Source organism: Eumetopias jubatus, unplaced genomic scaffold, assembly GCF_037043125.1.
Source record: "Eumetopias jubatus isolate StellerSeaLion01/CBP00866 unplaced genomic scaffold, mEumJub1_p1.0 scaffold_8, whole genome shotgun sequence".
NCBI lineage: Eukaryota > Metazoa > Chordata > Mammalia > Carnivora > Otariidae > Eumetopias > Eumetopias jubatus.
Genome location: NW_028274814.1, coordinates 138,308,986 through 138,322,008, shown reverse-complemented (window position 1 = coordinate 138,322,008; position 13,023 = coordinate 138,308,986). Strand labels below are relative to the sequence as shown.

Genomic DNA, 13,023 nt, shown 5'->3' with positions numbered 1-13,023 from the left:
AGAGACCAAGATGCCGCTCACCTCCTGCAGGGCTCCGACGGCCCCACCCCCCAGCACACAGACAAAGACTGATGCAGCCCCAAACGCATTAGTGCTGAGTTTACAGAACCTTACCTGGGAGTTCCGAGACTTCTCGGCATCCCAGTCCCTCAGGCAGACGTTTTCCATTTGTCGTGGATATTTCTACCATCCTATGTAGTACATAGTACAGAATCCCAGGCCAGCTCTGACCAGCCTAGGCATCTTGGGGGTCTACCTGCTGGGTATCTCTCAGTGGAGCCAAAAGACTACATCAGCCTCCTTAGCAATCCTTTGCTCATACAGCTGGTACATTTTTGAACAAAGCACTTATCAACTCAACCATGCATACAATTAAATTCAAGACACATACTACCTAGAAAAGCTAGTATTATATTTTCACACACACACACACGCACACACACACAGATATTGGGTAAAATGAACATTCCTATCAGATGGATTCAGTTTTAAATAATTACTATTCTATAACTATGTTTTTCTTAACCATTCCCCTCCACAAAGAAATGGCGAAGCCCGGCTGGAGCTCTCTAGAGCAGACAGAACAAAGAGAAAAAAAAGGATGCTTGTCAAGTAAAATATGAAAGGCGTGCTCCAAGCTCCCCTAATTACATCTTGGAAGGGAAGCTTTGTCCTATTGACATTCAGGATCATTTTTCATAAGCTCAGGTTACCCCCTTGAAGATTTTTAGGAAGTTTCATGATATGGAGACGTTGTTGAAAAATTGGCTGCTTGACGTCTGCTAAGCAATGAGATTCAGAGATCAAATCCATTCCTGCCCACTTCGCTTTGAGCAGCGCCAGTTATCTTGGGCAAAATGAGTTGGCAACTTTAACTTGGACTTTTAAGAAGGCAGATGGTTTACCCTGCTCTTGTGTGTGTGGTTTTTTTACAAAGGATCTCTGAGGAATCTTGGCTGAAGGTGTGGATCAACTCTTATATCTGACATATTCTGTGTTCATAAACATCAGAGTATTTAGGGGACAACAGATACAGTTTTCATCTTCATAAACTAGAGGCGGAGGAAATAAAATCGCTTTCACCAGACCCTTAGGTCTTTCCTTTAGAATATAAAAATTCTAAAGTAAATTGTGGGTTCTTCTTGCCCTGCCCTGAATTTCAAGTGTTTGACTGCTTAAACTATCATTAAAACTTAATGAAATTAAACTCGCTTGGCTCTGTTGAATCTTGATTTATGCACATCTGTTTATCTGCTCATGGAGACTCTGGAGGAGGCTGTTTTTATATGGGGTCAAGATATTAAGACCTCCTGTTTCTGCGCTAGGCCTTCATTCCTGGGAACAGGAGTGTCTAGCAAATAGGAATATATTATAAATCACATTTTTAGTGAGAATGACAAAGCTTAGTAACCCTCGCCTTAGGGAACCTGTCCAATTTGTCAGTTAAAATTTAGCCTTCTGATATAAAACGAGCCCATTCATGTTGTGTGAGGGCTGATTCCCCGCGGAAAGAATCTGTTTGGGAGCTGCCAACAATGCAGAGTGCTAGTAACATAGGGCGGAGTATGTGGACCTCTGCAGAAAGCTTTGCAGCGTTTCCTCAGTTTACCACAGGGCCCCTCCATCACTCATCCCCCGCCCGGTCTCACAGCGGCAGGCGGACGAGCCTCTGAAAACACAGGGTTCACACCCAGGGGAATTTCTGGGCTGCAAAATGAGGACACGTTTTGGAATCTGTTACTTTCGTGAACCGGACGGTGGAAATGTCAAATCTACAAACAATGACCAAAGTGAAAAGCAGTTCATTGAAAGGAGAGGGTGAAGACAGACGCACTTCCGTCCACGTTTGGGTCTAGACTAGACAGGCCCTTCTGGGATGGGAAGAGGAGTGGGGGTTGATCCTGAACCCTATCATTTGGTGGTTCGGAGAGTGTGCCGTGGACACGTCCACCCAGGGTCTGTAGGCAGCCGTGCAAGGGAACTTTGTGCTTAATAACACCACCACTTTGGGGAGGAAAGAGGATGTGGTCTCTAGGCCCACAGCTCCAAATACTTTGTTCCCTCAGTGCCCCAGACGTGTGGTCTCCACACCCAAACCCAGGGGGAGCCCAGCCCCGTTGCCTCTGGGCTCCCGGGGCGAGCAGCTCTCGCCAGCCCAGCCGCCACCAGGGACGGCACCAGCCCTGCACCCAGGCCACCTGTCGCAAGCTCTGACGCCCACAGGGCGGCTGAAATCACATTTCCTGCGACCCCCGCCGCAAGCCTTCTGAGTCAGGACCCCCGTGTCTCGGTGATTGGCCGCTCCCCCAATCAGGAACCACAGAGCAAGCCTCAGTGGCTTTGTCCAGTCGGACATCCAACATGGGCGTCCTCGAGCCCTACGACCTCAGTGAACAGCTAGAACACAGGTTGGAATCTACGGAAACGTCCAATCGGAAATAGCCCCTCTGCTCAGGTCCCTTCCAGCCCCCGACACGTCCCCGCAGAGCCTCACGGACCCGCCCTCTCCCCGCTCCGTCTCCTCCACCTCTGACTGCTGAGTGGCCCTTCGGACGTTGGCCTGTTTCGGCCCCAGGCCGGCAGCACCACTGCGCGGACAGGGCCCAGAGGCTCGAGCCCTCAGGTCTCACCCGACACGGTCTGTGTCGACAGAATGTGAGAACTCCACTAGGCCCAGACTGGCCTGCGGCTCGGCAGGGGAAGACAGCAGGACCGTCCGTGAGCTGAGCTAGCAGGAGCGAGAAGCGCACAGGGCATCGGAGGCCCTTGACTGTGGGCCCGCTGAGCTTCTTCCTGGTTGTATTGCTTTGGGTATTTTGGTTAACCGCTCCGAGACTCAAGTGCTCTATCTGCAGAGCAGGGAAAGGGAACATCTCTCTGCCTCTTCTCAGGGGTGAAAATGCTCTCACCATGCCCAGGCCACAGGCAGGGAAAGGCGGGGGGGCTGGTCCTGAGCCTCTCTCCTCTTCCTCCCATCCCCTCCCCTCCCCTCCCAATCTGAGCAAGGGGAGAGTGTAGACAATATTCTACATGGGGAGAGGATAGACAGTATTCTAGTTTTGTTCCTAAGGTCTTGGCAGACGTGAAGGCCTGGGTGCCCCCAAGCTGAGTGTGGCTGCCCCAAATCGCCACAGACACAAGGCACCCAGCTGCCCCCACGAGCCACCTGCAGTCCCCCACACTGGAACGAACCCCCCAGCCTGCAAGCCCTATCCCTTCAAACGGGCAGCTCCATGCACGGGTCTCAAAGCAGGAGCCAGCATGGCCAGGAGGGAAATTCAGGCACGACTTTCAACCAGCACCTCCATAGCCCCCTTCCTCTGGACATAGGGACTCTTCCCCAAGCCCTCCCTGCCCACACCCCAGCCGCCAGGACCGGCCCCGATGATGCTTGGGCTGCCAGCTTGGGACAGGCCTGACCAGGGACCAGAGGGTCCAAAAGTCTGTATTATTGACTGTCCCCGTCGACCCTGAGAAAAACCCACAGGTCTTCCTAGACCCTGCCCCGGCCCCTGGCTTTAAGGAGGCTTAGGATGGTTGTACCCTCAGAGACCTTAGGACCTGACAATGAGGTTTCCCCCTCGCTTGCCTACGGAGATCTCCAAGGACCAAGAGTATTGATGGGGGGGGAAGAGGTAGGGAAAAGAGAGACTCCCTCTCTCCCTCCTGCTGCACCCCCAGTGCCCCGCTATCCAAGGACAGCCACCACCCTGCACTCCCCCACCGCCAAGGCTTCACTCCCTCAGCATCTCTTCATTCTTCAAGACCCACTTCAAAAGCCACCTCCTCCAGGAAGCTCTCCCTGGTCCCACCTTTTAACTACCTGAGCCTTTCTGCTCCCACCCGGTGCTCCAGGCACCTCTCACTCGCACGTGACCTTGGCCGTGGCTTTCCTATCTCCCTTCACACAGCATGTCCCTACGAGGACCGTGTTTATTTAACTTAGAGACGTTTCTGACGCTCCTCTCCTGGCTGGCATTTCACGAAATTGCTCTCACCTTGGAGGTGCAAGCTGGGCCTCGGAGCAGAGGACCTGTGCCGTGAGACTTCTCTCCAAACCTGCTGGGTGATGGGAGACAAGCGCTTTCTCCCCTGGGGCCTAAAGAGAAGGGGTGGCCGGGACGAGGCCTGTGGCCAACCAGGCTGCAGTCCTGCAGTCCTCTGCCTCCCTGGCCTCTCTAACATCCGCAAGGTGCACCAGTCCACCTGGGGGGCGGGGGAGGGGGTTGCTCTCAACAGCCCTGCCAGGCAGGTTCTGGGACTGACCCTGGCTGCTGGAGGAGGAAGCTGAGGCACAGAGAGGTTAAGCCACGGGCTCGGGTCACACAGCGTGGAAGGTGAATGGTGGGAGTCTCCTGCTGTTGGCCAGGCTTGGCTGTGCGGTAGAGGGCCTGTGTCCAGCCTCACTCTCGCTGGGTGGCGATGGTCATCACCGACACTATTCAGATCAGGTACTTGCAGTCCTGAGGGAAGGAGGCAGTGGTGGAGAGGGTTTCTGTGAAGGTGGTCTGGATCTACGAGGAGGGCCAGAGGCAAGACCCAGCTGGGACAGTTCACCTCTCGTTAACCTTGGCGGGGACCCCCCGGGCTGGTGGGCGCAGGAGGAGAAAACGCTGACTCACTAGGGCGCCTGGAATAATAGGAAGCTGAGACACTCCCTTCAGGCGCGACCACAGCCTCTGGCCCCAGGCCAGGCCCACGTCCCTCCCAGGGTTGCATCAACGTGGAGACCTTTCCCACCTCTGCACCCCACAGCACCCTGGAATTGGTGACTCACACCTCCTCCCAGCCCTGTCCGTGTGCCACGAAATCTGGACATCATCCTGGGTCCAGTAGGGAGGCTTTACCTCTACTCCGATCTGTTTGTCAAACGGAAAGGTTGCTTTGTGTTTAAGTCAAACTATCCTTAATGCATTTTCCATTCTCTACAGAAACCGCAGCCGCTAATTTAACAAACACACACACACACACAAACCACGAAGCGCACGTCTCTTGCCTGGTTGACCATTTTCTTTGATCCATTAAAATCTGAGAGCCGGTGGTCCTCCTTCGTCTCTAGAGTGAGGCAGAGAGGGAATAATTATCCATAAAGTGGCCATCCAAGTGTTTGCTTTGTGATGAAAGAAAACTTTTGAGAACTTGGAATAAAGAAGGAATATGTAAGCCTCTCCAGATCCCATCAATAATAATATAATGAATTAATGATTTACTCAAGTTTTATATGTCTATTTGCTTTGCTATTCATAAGCATACAGCGTTTCCTTAGTAACCTTGACATCGGACCAAACTTCATTTCTCTGGGAACTGAAGGGCACCTCTCAAGGAAAGGCTCATGGCTTCTCTGGCTTTTTTCAGTGTTTGCAAAAGAGAAAATGATGAATGGGTATTTTCTGAAGGAGGCATTTCTCGTCTTTCCTTTCCTTCCCATTATCACTGAGATCTGACATTTGAAACACCTACTGTATCAACATCTAATTCTACCGCCTCCCTCGCAAACGATGCCTTCGGTCTTAACCAAATAGCATCCCTGTCGCCGATGGGTGTCATTCATTTATAGGTGTGTGGGCATGCGCACACCCACATGCATATATACGCCATCAACGTCTTACGGACACAAATGTTGATTTGTTTCCTTAGTCGACTTAAAAAACGTCAGCACTCTTCATGCCTTGTACGGGACTGTGCCTAGACTGAGTAAGTGCTTACACAGGGTAGGTCGAGGAGGATGGAAGTTTCTGGATGTGCCAACTAGAAGGCCATTTATCCACAATAGCTCAAGTGGCAGCAAGTCAAATTTCCTTGGCGCGAATGCTTGCAGAGGAATCTGGTCAGACAGACGAGGGTGGGTGACTAAGAATAGAATGGATATAGATGGAGACACATGCCCAGCTGGGGAACATTTTCTTTGATCTGTCACTGCTGCCGAGAATCTTCTTGTGGGGAGGATTTTGTCATTTTCCTTTTGAGGGACAGGTTACAAAAGAAAGGGAACAGAGTGGGGGAAGGGCAATCTGCTTGCTGAGGAAAAACTAAAATGGGGGAGCCTGTGTTTTCTAGCAAGCAGGAGCCCAGGCGCTGAGAACTGTTGCCCCATATCAATGAACGCCTTTCAATGTTATAGGCTTTTCCTTCTCTGCGGTCGCTGCCCTATCTCAGGTCTGAGGAGCACCCATCTCAGTCCCGTGAGGCTTTGTGGTAAGAGTGGCTCAAGGCAGGAGCCCTCTGTTTGCACCCAAAGAAAGCATCCTCGGGGGCAAGACGCAGCCCTAGGCCTTGGAAAGCCCCTGGCCTGGCCAGCTAGATACCCGGACAGCAATAAAACGGGGTGCCGTGATAGACAGGGAAGCACACAGGGGTGAGGGCTCACTTGGCCTGAAGGGTTTTGGAAAGGTGTTACCTGGACACAGAGGTTGAAGAAGGCGTTGGCAGGTGTGCAAGTCAGGGGACTTTATGGCAAATATTGGAGTCCCAAGCTATCATGTCCTTTCCCGGGTCAGCAAAATACCCCCACAAGCAAACAACTCAGCGGGGTTAACCGCTCTGCTCCATCACCCCCATGGAATCCTCTCCTGGTCATTGTAAAAGCCGGTGAGGATTTCGCTTCTCAAATACACATCAGTCAGCTAGTCCTGAGGATGTGGAATATTAATGTGGGGTGAGTGGTCCCAGCTCTCACTGCGTGGGCCAGAGAGGTTGGACGACTGAGCAGGGAAGGAGAGCTAACCGGAATGGCCCGATTTTGCTGATCCCTGATGTCCTGTTTGTCTGAAACTCACTGGGGATCTGAAGTTTAAGGCGGGAAATGTTAGGACGTCCTGAGTGGAATCGAGTTGGCCCAGAGCTCAAACCATGAGAAATCACCCAAAATTTCCCCTGTTTTTGTTTTGTTCTCTTTTTTGTTCATTTGTTTGTTTGTTTTTACCAAACTTGGGCCTCCCTTGTCTACAGTCTGACCCAGGTTTTGAGGGAGAGAGCCCAGCTTGCTTGAAGGCTTGTAAGGGAACCCGAGACCAACCTGTCCGGCCTCCCACCCACTCAAGTTTTCCAGTAAAAAGAGTGACCAGCACTCTTTATAACTGCTCCCATGACAGGGCAGCCGACCCGCAGCCAGGTGCCCGGCAGATGAACAGGGAATCAGAGCTGGCTAGCGGCAGGGAGGGGCTGGAATAGCACTGTCCCCCCTTACCAAACGTCACCTCCCTCTCCCCACCGGACCCACAGCCACCAAGCTCAGAAGTGAGGCCTTGGAAGGCTCTAGAAACTCCCTGAGCCACGTCTCCGCGCCATCTCAGAAATGAAAAGAAATGGCTGGCTTCACTTGACTGTGTTCTGAAGGGCTTGCAAAGAAGAGTCAAAATCAGCTGCTTTAAATCACTCTGAGAATGGAATATTCCTTGTCGTACTGCTGTTCCTCTGGTTGGATTAAAGTCAGGCAAAGAGGGGATCTGAAACATTTCTGTACATATCGTGAGGCACACGCGAGGGGGTCCCCGGTCCTCTTCAGCGGGTGGAGGCTGCCTACAGCTTGTTTGCCTTGTCATCAAGCAGGCGCCTTTTGGGGGGCCCCCGTCACAGGGCTTTCCTGGGAGCACGGTGGGGGTCTGGCTTGCAGATCTCTGCCCAGCCCCCGCCACCCAGCAGGAGAGCCAGTCATTTACCGCGCGTTTTCCCTGGGACCCCTCTCTCTCTTTTTTTCTAAAGACCCCGTCAGGTGAACTTCAACTGGACATTTTAAAAAGAAAGATCCACTGTAATCAAAGCAGGTGGTTTTAGAATACAGTGTCTTGATTAACCCCCATCTGAGAACATACGTTTTTCAAAGTATCAAGAGGCTCTAGAGTGTCAGGGTGAGGGGCAGAGAACCCGGCCCTGCCCGGTCCACCCTCCAGCAAATGCTGGTGCTGACGCCACGGACCACTCCGTGCCTTAGTCCCCTTCAGCCATCTGTGTTGGAGAGTTCTGGCCTTCTGCCCAGCTCTCCCCGTCCTTGTGCCCGTGGCCCTGGTGTCCACAGGTCGGGCCGGGCTGGTCTTACCGTCAGCACCTCTGGGAGTCAGACTCACCACTCCCAGGAAGCAGCGATGAGCTAGCTGGCTCCTTCTCGGGTCTGAGGCATCTATCAGCCCAGGCCCTCCCTGAGGCTTCATTTCCATGACTAATATTTTCCAGGGTTGACCCTGAACTACACACTAGGGTCGCTTCTCAAGACAAAACAATAGCAACACACTCCGGCTTGGGTGGCTGGAAGTTAGGTCACCATCCGGGGCTATCTGTGGGTTGGGAAGACAAACACTGGTGCCCCCGCCCATCCACCCCTGCCCCCATGAAGGGATTACAGTCTGCAAACCTGAACACAATGCCATTCTGTATCCATCGCCTGCTCTGGGGGACAAAGAATCACTTTCAAGATGGGGTCAGCCAAAGGAAAACTAGACAACTTGCCCCTTGACCCACGGGGCAAAGGGCAGGTCGGGCGCTTCTCCAGTGGGGGGTAGGATGGTAAGCAGCCAAGGCAAGACTCGGTCTGGTCTGCTGGGTGGAGGACGCCAGGCCAGGGATGCACAGGCCCCTACAGGCAGCGCCCACAAGGCCTGACTCCTGCGTCCCCCTCTGCTTGGAAGGCCCTTCTCCCCTCATCTCTCTCCTCCTCTTCCTCCTTAGGACAGAGCCTGAAGTCAGAGTCAGAGTCTCTCACTCTCTAGCAGTACACAGATTCCTTTATTTCTTGCTCTGCTGATCTCCACAGAAAGATTCTCTCTCTTGTTCCGGAACATTCCTTTTCAGCATATTCTGTTCTTGTTTTATAAATGTAGTATCTCCACCCATCTCACTAAGGGTCTTCATCAGCAGTCTCTGGGATTCCTGTTGTTTTATCTCCTGCCTTTTCCCTTAATTCTCTGTCACTCAGGGATTCTCCTCTGGTTGCTTTGGTCCTGATGCTGCGGAGCGGACCAGGCCCTATGCCGGGGGAAGGCCTGAGTGGTGGGTTTCAGGCGGGAGCCACCAGTGGACAGCGGCTCCCAGGTGTCAGAATATGGAAAGCTGGTCTTTAGGGAAGAATTCTGGGGGGACAGTGGGGGACAGAGGCCGAACCACTTGGGATTCTCAGTGAGTGTAGGGTTGGCTGTTCTGAAAACCGGATTTGAATTTATCTTGGGGAGACCGGTGCTCAAATCTGCTTCTACCAGGTACAGCTTGGGCAAGTCTCTAAAGCTTCTGATGCCTCTATGTTCTGGTTTGAAGGAGATAATTCTGGTTACATTTTTACGGACCCTGCTCCCTCCAGTCTGTGTAACAACCACCTTACCCAGGCCCTGCAGCTGTGATGTGTACTGCTCATCTGATCACTGCCAAGTTAAGGGGCGTTCCGCCAGGTCTGCAGGACCAAGGGCCCGGGGCATCCGGGCCCGTGTGCCGCTCATGGACAATGCCATGTTCTTCCTTCCTCCATCCTTTGTCTGCTGCACAAATCCCCCCAGCGCTTCCTCAAGGACAGACCATGTGTGGTTCCTCCTAATTGCAATTTACCTCATTTGCATGTGGCTTTTTCATTATAATTCCCTGAACCCAAGCAGCCATGTTGCTAGGGCAACAGAGAGCACACTTTCCAGCCTGCTCACTGCTGTCTGGGGGACCCCTGACACAGCGTGGTCCGGCTCCAGCTGTGCTCTCGGCCCCCCTTCCCCCCCCCGCCCCGCCCTGAGAAGCCACGGTCTGCAGAAGCCTCCTGCCTGTTTTGTCTGTCTCTCCACAGGGGCTCCATGACCTTTATGCGCGCCCAGACTCACGCGTCCCCTCCCCAGCCTGGAGCCTGCATCCCTCCCCCACACAGCGAGCCCCATTCCCATCGGTGCCAGCTGGGCTCGCCTCGGGGGGTCTCGTGATGCCCAATGAGATGATGTGCGTGAAGCACAGAGCCTGTGGAATCCTGGGGACCCGTGATGACAGTTACCTGTTGTCATGCTCCAGCGGGTCTCAGTGCCACACCGGGAACTCAACCCACGTGTGTTGTCTCACCAAGCTCTGTGCCCCCCCCTTCCTGCATGGGCCCCCCAGCCCCTCCATCTCCTCTCGCTCCAGCTACCAGCCACCTGCCTCTGTGCCCGGATGGCAAATGCTTCCTCCCCTTAAAACAGCGTTTAAATTAGAACTCAGGTGAATCTAATTGAACTACGGCTTAATTACAGCCCTTGGTTCCCAGCACGCTCTGCTGGGAGGGAACCAGTGAATGCATGAATGAGTGAGCCTCCACTCTGTTCCCACCCCTACAATCTACTTCAGAGATGTGAATTTTGGGGCCACTTCACAGTTTAATTGGGGTAATTGGTGACGAAGGGCGAGGGCCAGATGCAGTGAACCAGCCCATACAGAACCTCGAGCCACTTTGAGCCATGACTTCCACACTTTTCCCTACAGCTATTAAGCGGACCAAAAGGCCGAACTTGCCCCGCAGACCCCCCCGGAGGAAGTATAACTGTGCTGTGAGATTCACGGAGGGAGGACAAGGTGGGCGGGGGAGTCATCTATGAGGGAGTAGTGTGAGGTCAGGTGCCTAAACTAGCTAACTCTTACCCAGCTAGACTAGTGAGCGGTGGCCCGCCCGACCACGGCATGTGGCCGGCCCCAGGATCGTCCTCATTTCTGACAGAGGAGCGATGGGAGGGGCGACCGGGGCGAGAAAAGCCCAACAACAACTCTCCACATGACAGACTGAGTATAAAAGGTCGCATTTCTAGAAGCTGAGCTCATTAACACTTTTATGGGGGCTGGGGGCGGGGGAGGGCGTGTTAAGTGACAAAGAAAGGAAAAAAAAGAGAGAAATTCTGCCTTTTAATTCCAGCTCAGCATCTGACCAGCTTTGTGACCTTGGCCAAGTCATTCATGTGCCCTACGATGTCATTTTCTCACCCCTTGCCCAGGATCTGGTAGGTTCTCTGTAGAAATTGTGGCCGAGGGGCGCCTGGGTGGCTCAGTCGTTAGGCGTCTGCCTTCGGCTCGGGTCATGATCCCGGGGTCCTGGGATCGAGCCCCCACCGGGCTCCCCGCTCGGTGGGAAGCCTGCTTCTCCCTCTCCCACTCCCCCTGCTTGTGTTTCCTCTCTGGCTGGGTCTCTGTCAAATAAATGGATAAAATCTTTAAAAAAAGAGAAAGAAAGAAATTGTGGCTGAGACCCACATCCATTGTTTGGGTGGGGAGAGCGTATGACAAATTACAGGGGCCGTGACTGCTCGTGAGGACGGCCAGCTCGCAGGTAGGACTTGGCGCAGGACTAGGTACTGCTCACCGAGCAACCACAGCGCGGGGCGTGCGTGAGTGCTCCCACGTCCGCCACCAGGAAATAGGGAGCTGAGAGGACGTGTCCAGACCCAACAGCTGTCAGGTAAGAGGCTGCAAGTCTCTGGGTTTTTCCAGTGGTAGGTTGCTTGCTTGGAGCCATTTTCAAAGGCCATACCTGTATCTCCCGGAAGAGATGTGATGTTTTCTGCTGGATATGCCTCTAACAGCTATAGTGGCATCGCCAAAAAGAGAGAGAGAGAGAGAGAGAGAAGAAAGGATTCTTTTTGAGGGTGCAGGGTGTGCTGGTGGGGGCCCCAGAGAGGCTCTTCTGCCGGAGTGAGGGCCGCCACAAGTCATGCTATTTTTATTTGTTTTTGTTTTTTTGTTTCTACTAAGTGTATTCCTCCTGCCAGAAAGCATGATCGCTGAGCTTGAAGCAGCCACAAATCTGTCTTGCCGAAGTGAGTTAGTTTACCTTTAAGTCTGTCCAGAGCGGTTCCCAGTGATTTCCAGGTTGGCTCCAGCGAGGAGACAGACGCGGAGAGCCATCCCCACCGGGGCCCCGCCCCAGTCACTCGGATCACAAGCATCCTGGGTTTCTAGAAACCTTTTACAGAAGTGAACATGCCTTACCGCGGCGTTTCCATTGATTTGTTGTGTCCCGTTTCGTTAGAGGTTTGGGAGTTTGTTTTGCTTCACACAGTCCCCGAAAAGGAATCCAGGGCGAGACCTACCCAGCAGATAAGCGTCGCCGCGGAGGCCGCTCCCTTGCCACGAAACGTGTGTGGCCCGGGCCCTTGCAGATAAGCCAGCCGTGCCAGGGGAGCTCGGGCTGGAAACACACGGCGCAGACCTGGCCTCGCCCCCGTCCTGCCAGCGAGCCCCGGGGCTCTGCAAGAAGGGCGCAGACTTTGCAAATGTTACATCTCAATATCGTCAGTAATTGCTTTCAGTGCCATCAGAGGCTGTTTGCTGTTTTGTTTCTTTCGCCCCTGTTTATGCCTCCGCTCTAGATCCAGGGGCGAGGGCTGCGCTCAGAACAGTAACCGCGCCGATGCGTCTTGAAAAAGTAACCCACTTCACATTTGGCACACGAGCTCCTCAACCCTGGTACTCTCCAGGCTTCTTTCCCTGGCGTCCACGCCCGCCTCCCTCGACTGCCTTTCAAGAGGGGTGGGCGTGCCACACAAGAGCTATTTCTCGCACACATGTTCCATCCTGGAGCCTGGCAGGCTTTGCCAAAGATGACTCAGGTAAACATGTTATCAAGCCGAGCTGCCAGGAGCCCTGCGATGATCCGGCCAGTACAATCACGCCGGGCAGCCACCTCTACGCACCTGCGCAGCTCCCAGAAATTCCCTGGCCTGTCTGCACTAGAATTGGGAGGTGGGAGAGAAGAGCAGCTGTTGGTTTCCCCCCCCCCCGGCCCCCCACACCCACAGCCCGGGAGGAGGACGAGGAGAGTGTGAGCGGAGCACAGAGGGAGAGGAGGAAAGCCGCTGAGCATCAGGAAAGACTGGGGGTGCCAAGTGCTCGGCCGGGGGCTGGGAGGGCGGCCAGGAACAACACAGATGTGCCCACGCCTTTGAGGAGCGCGTGGTCTAAAAGAGGCAACACAGATACATTACAAGATGACATAAATAACAAGAAGACTCATTGTGCCGTCGCAATGTATGGCAAGTTCTAGAAAGAAAAAAAGAAGGAAACGAGAGGAGATGATGAAAGGCTGTGAAGGGGAACTGATGG

The 13,023-nt window shown here is 53.6% G+C and overlaps 1 long non-coding RNA gene across 1 annotated transcript; it reads right to left on the bottom strand.

Moving 5' to 3' along the window:
* Window positions 1-10,809: 10,809 nt before the first annotated feature.
* On the bottom strand, window positions 10,810-11,971 carry LOC114218306 (uncharacterized). The gene is made up of 3 exons (XR_003611170.2): window positions 11,753-11,971; window positions 11,453-11,504; window positions 10,810-11,111 (listed from the first exon to the last, which is right to left on the bottom strand). It is a non-coding gene; the product is annotated as an uncharacterized LOC114218306 (long non-coding RNA).
* Window positions 11,972-13,023: the final 1,052 nt, after the last annotated feature.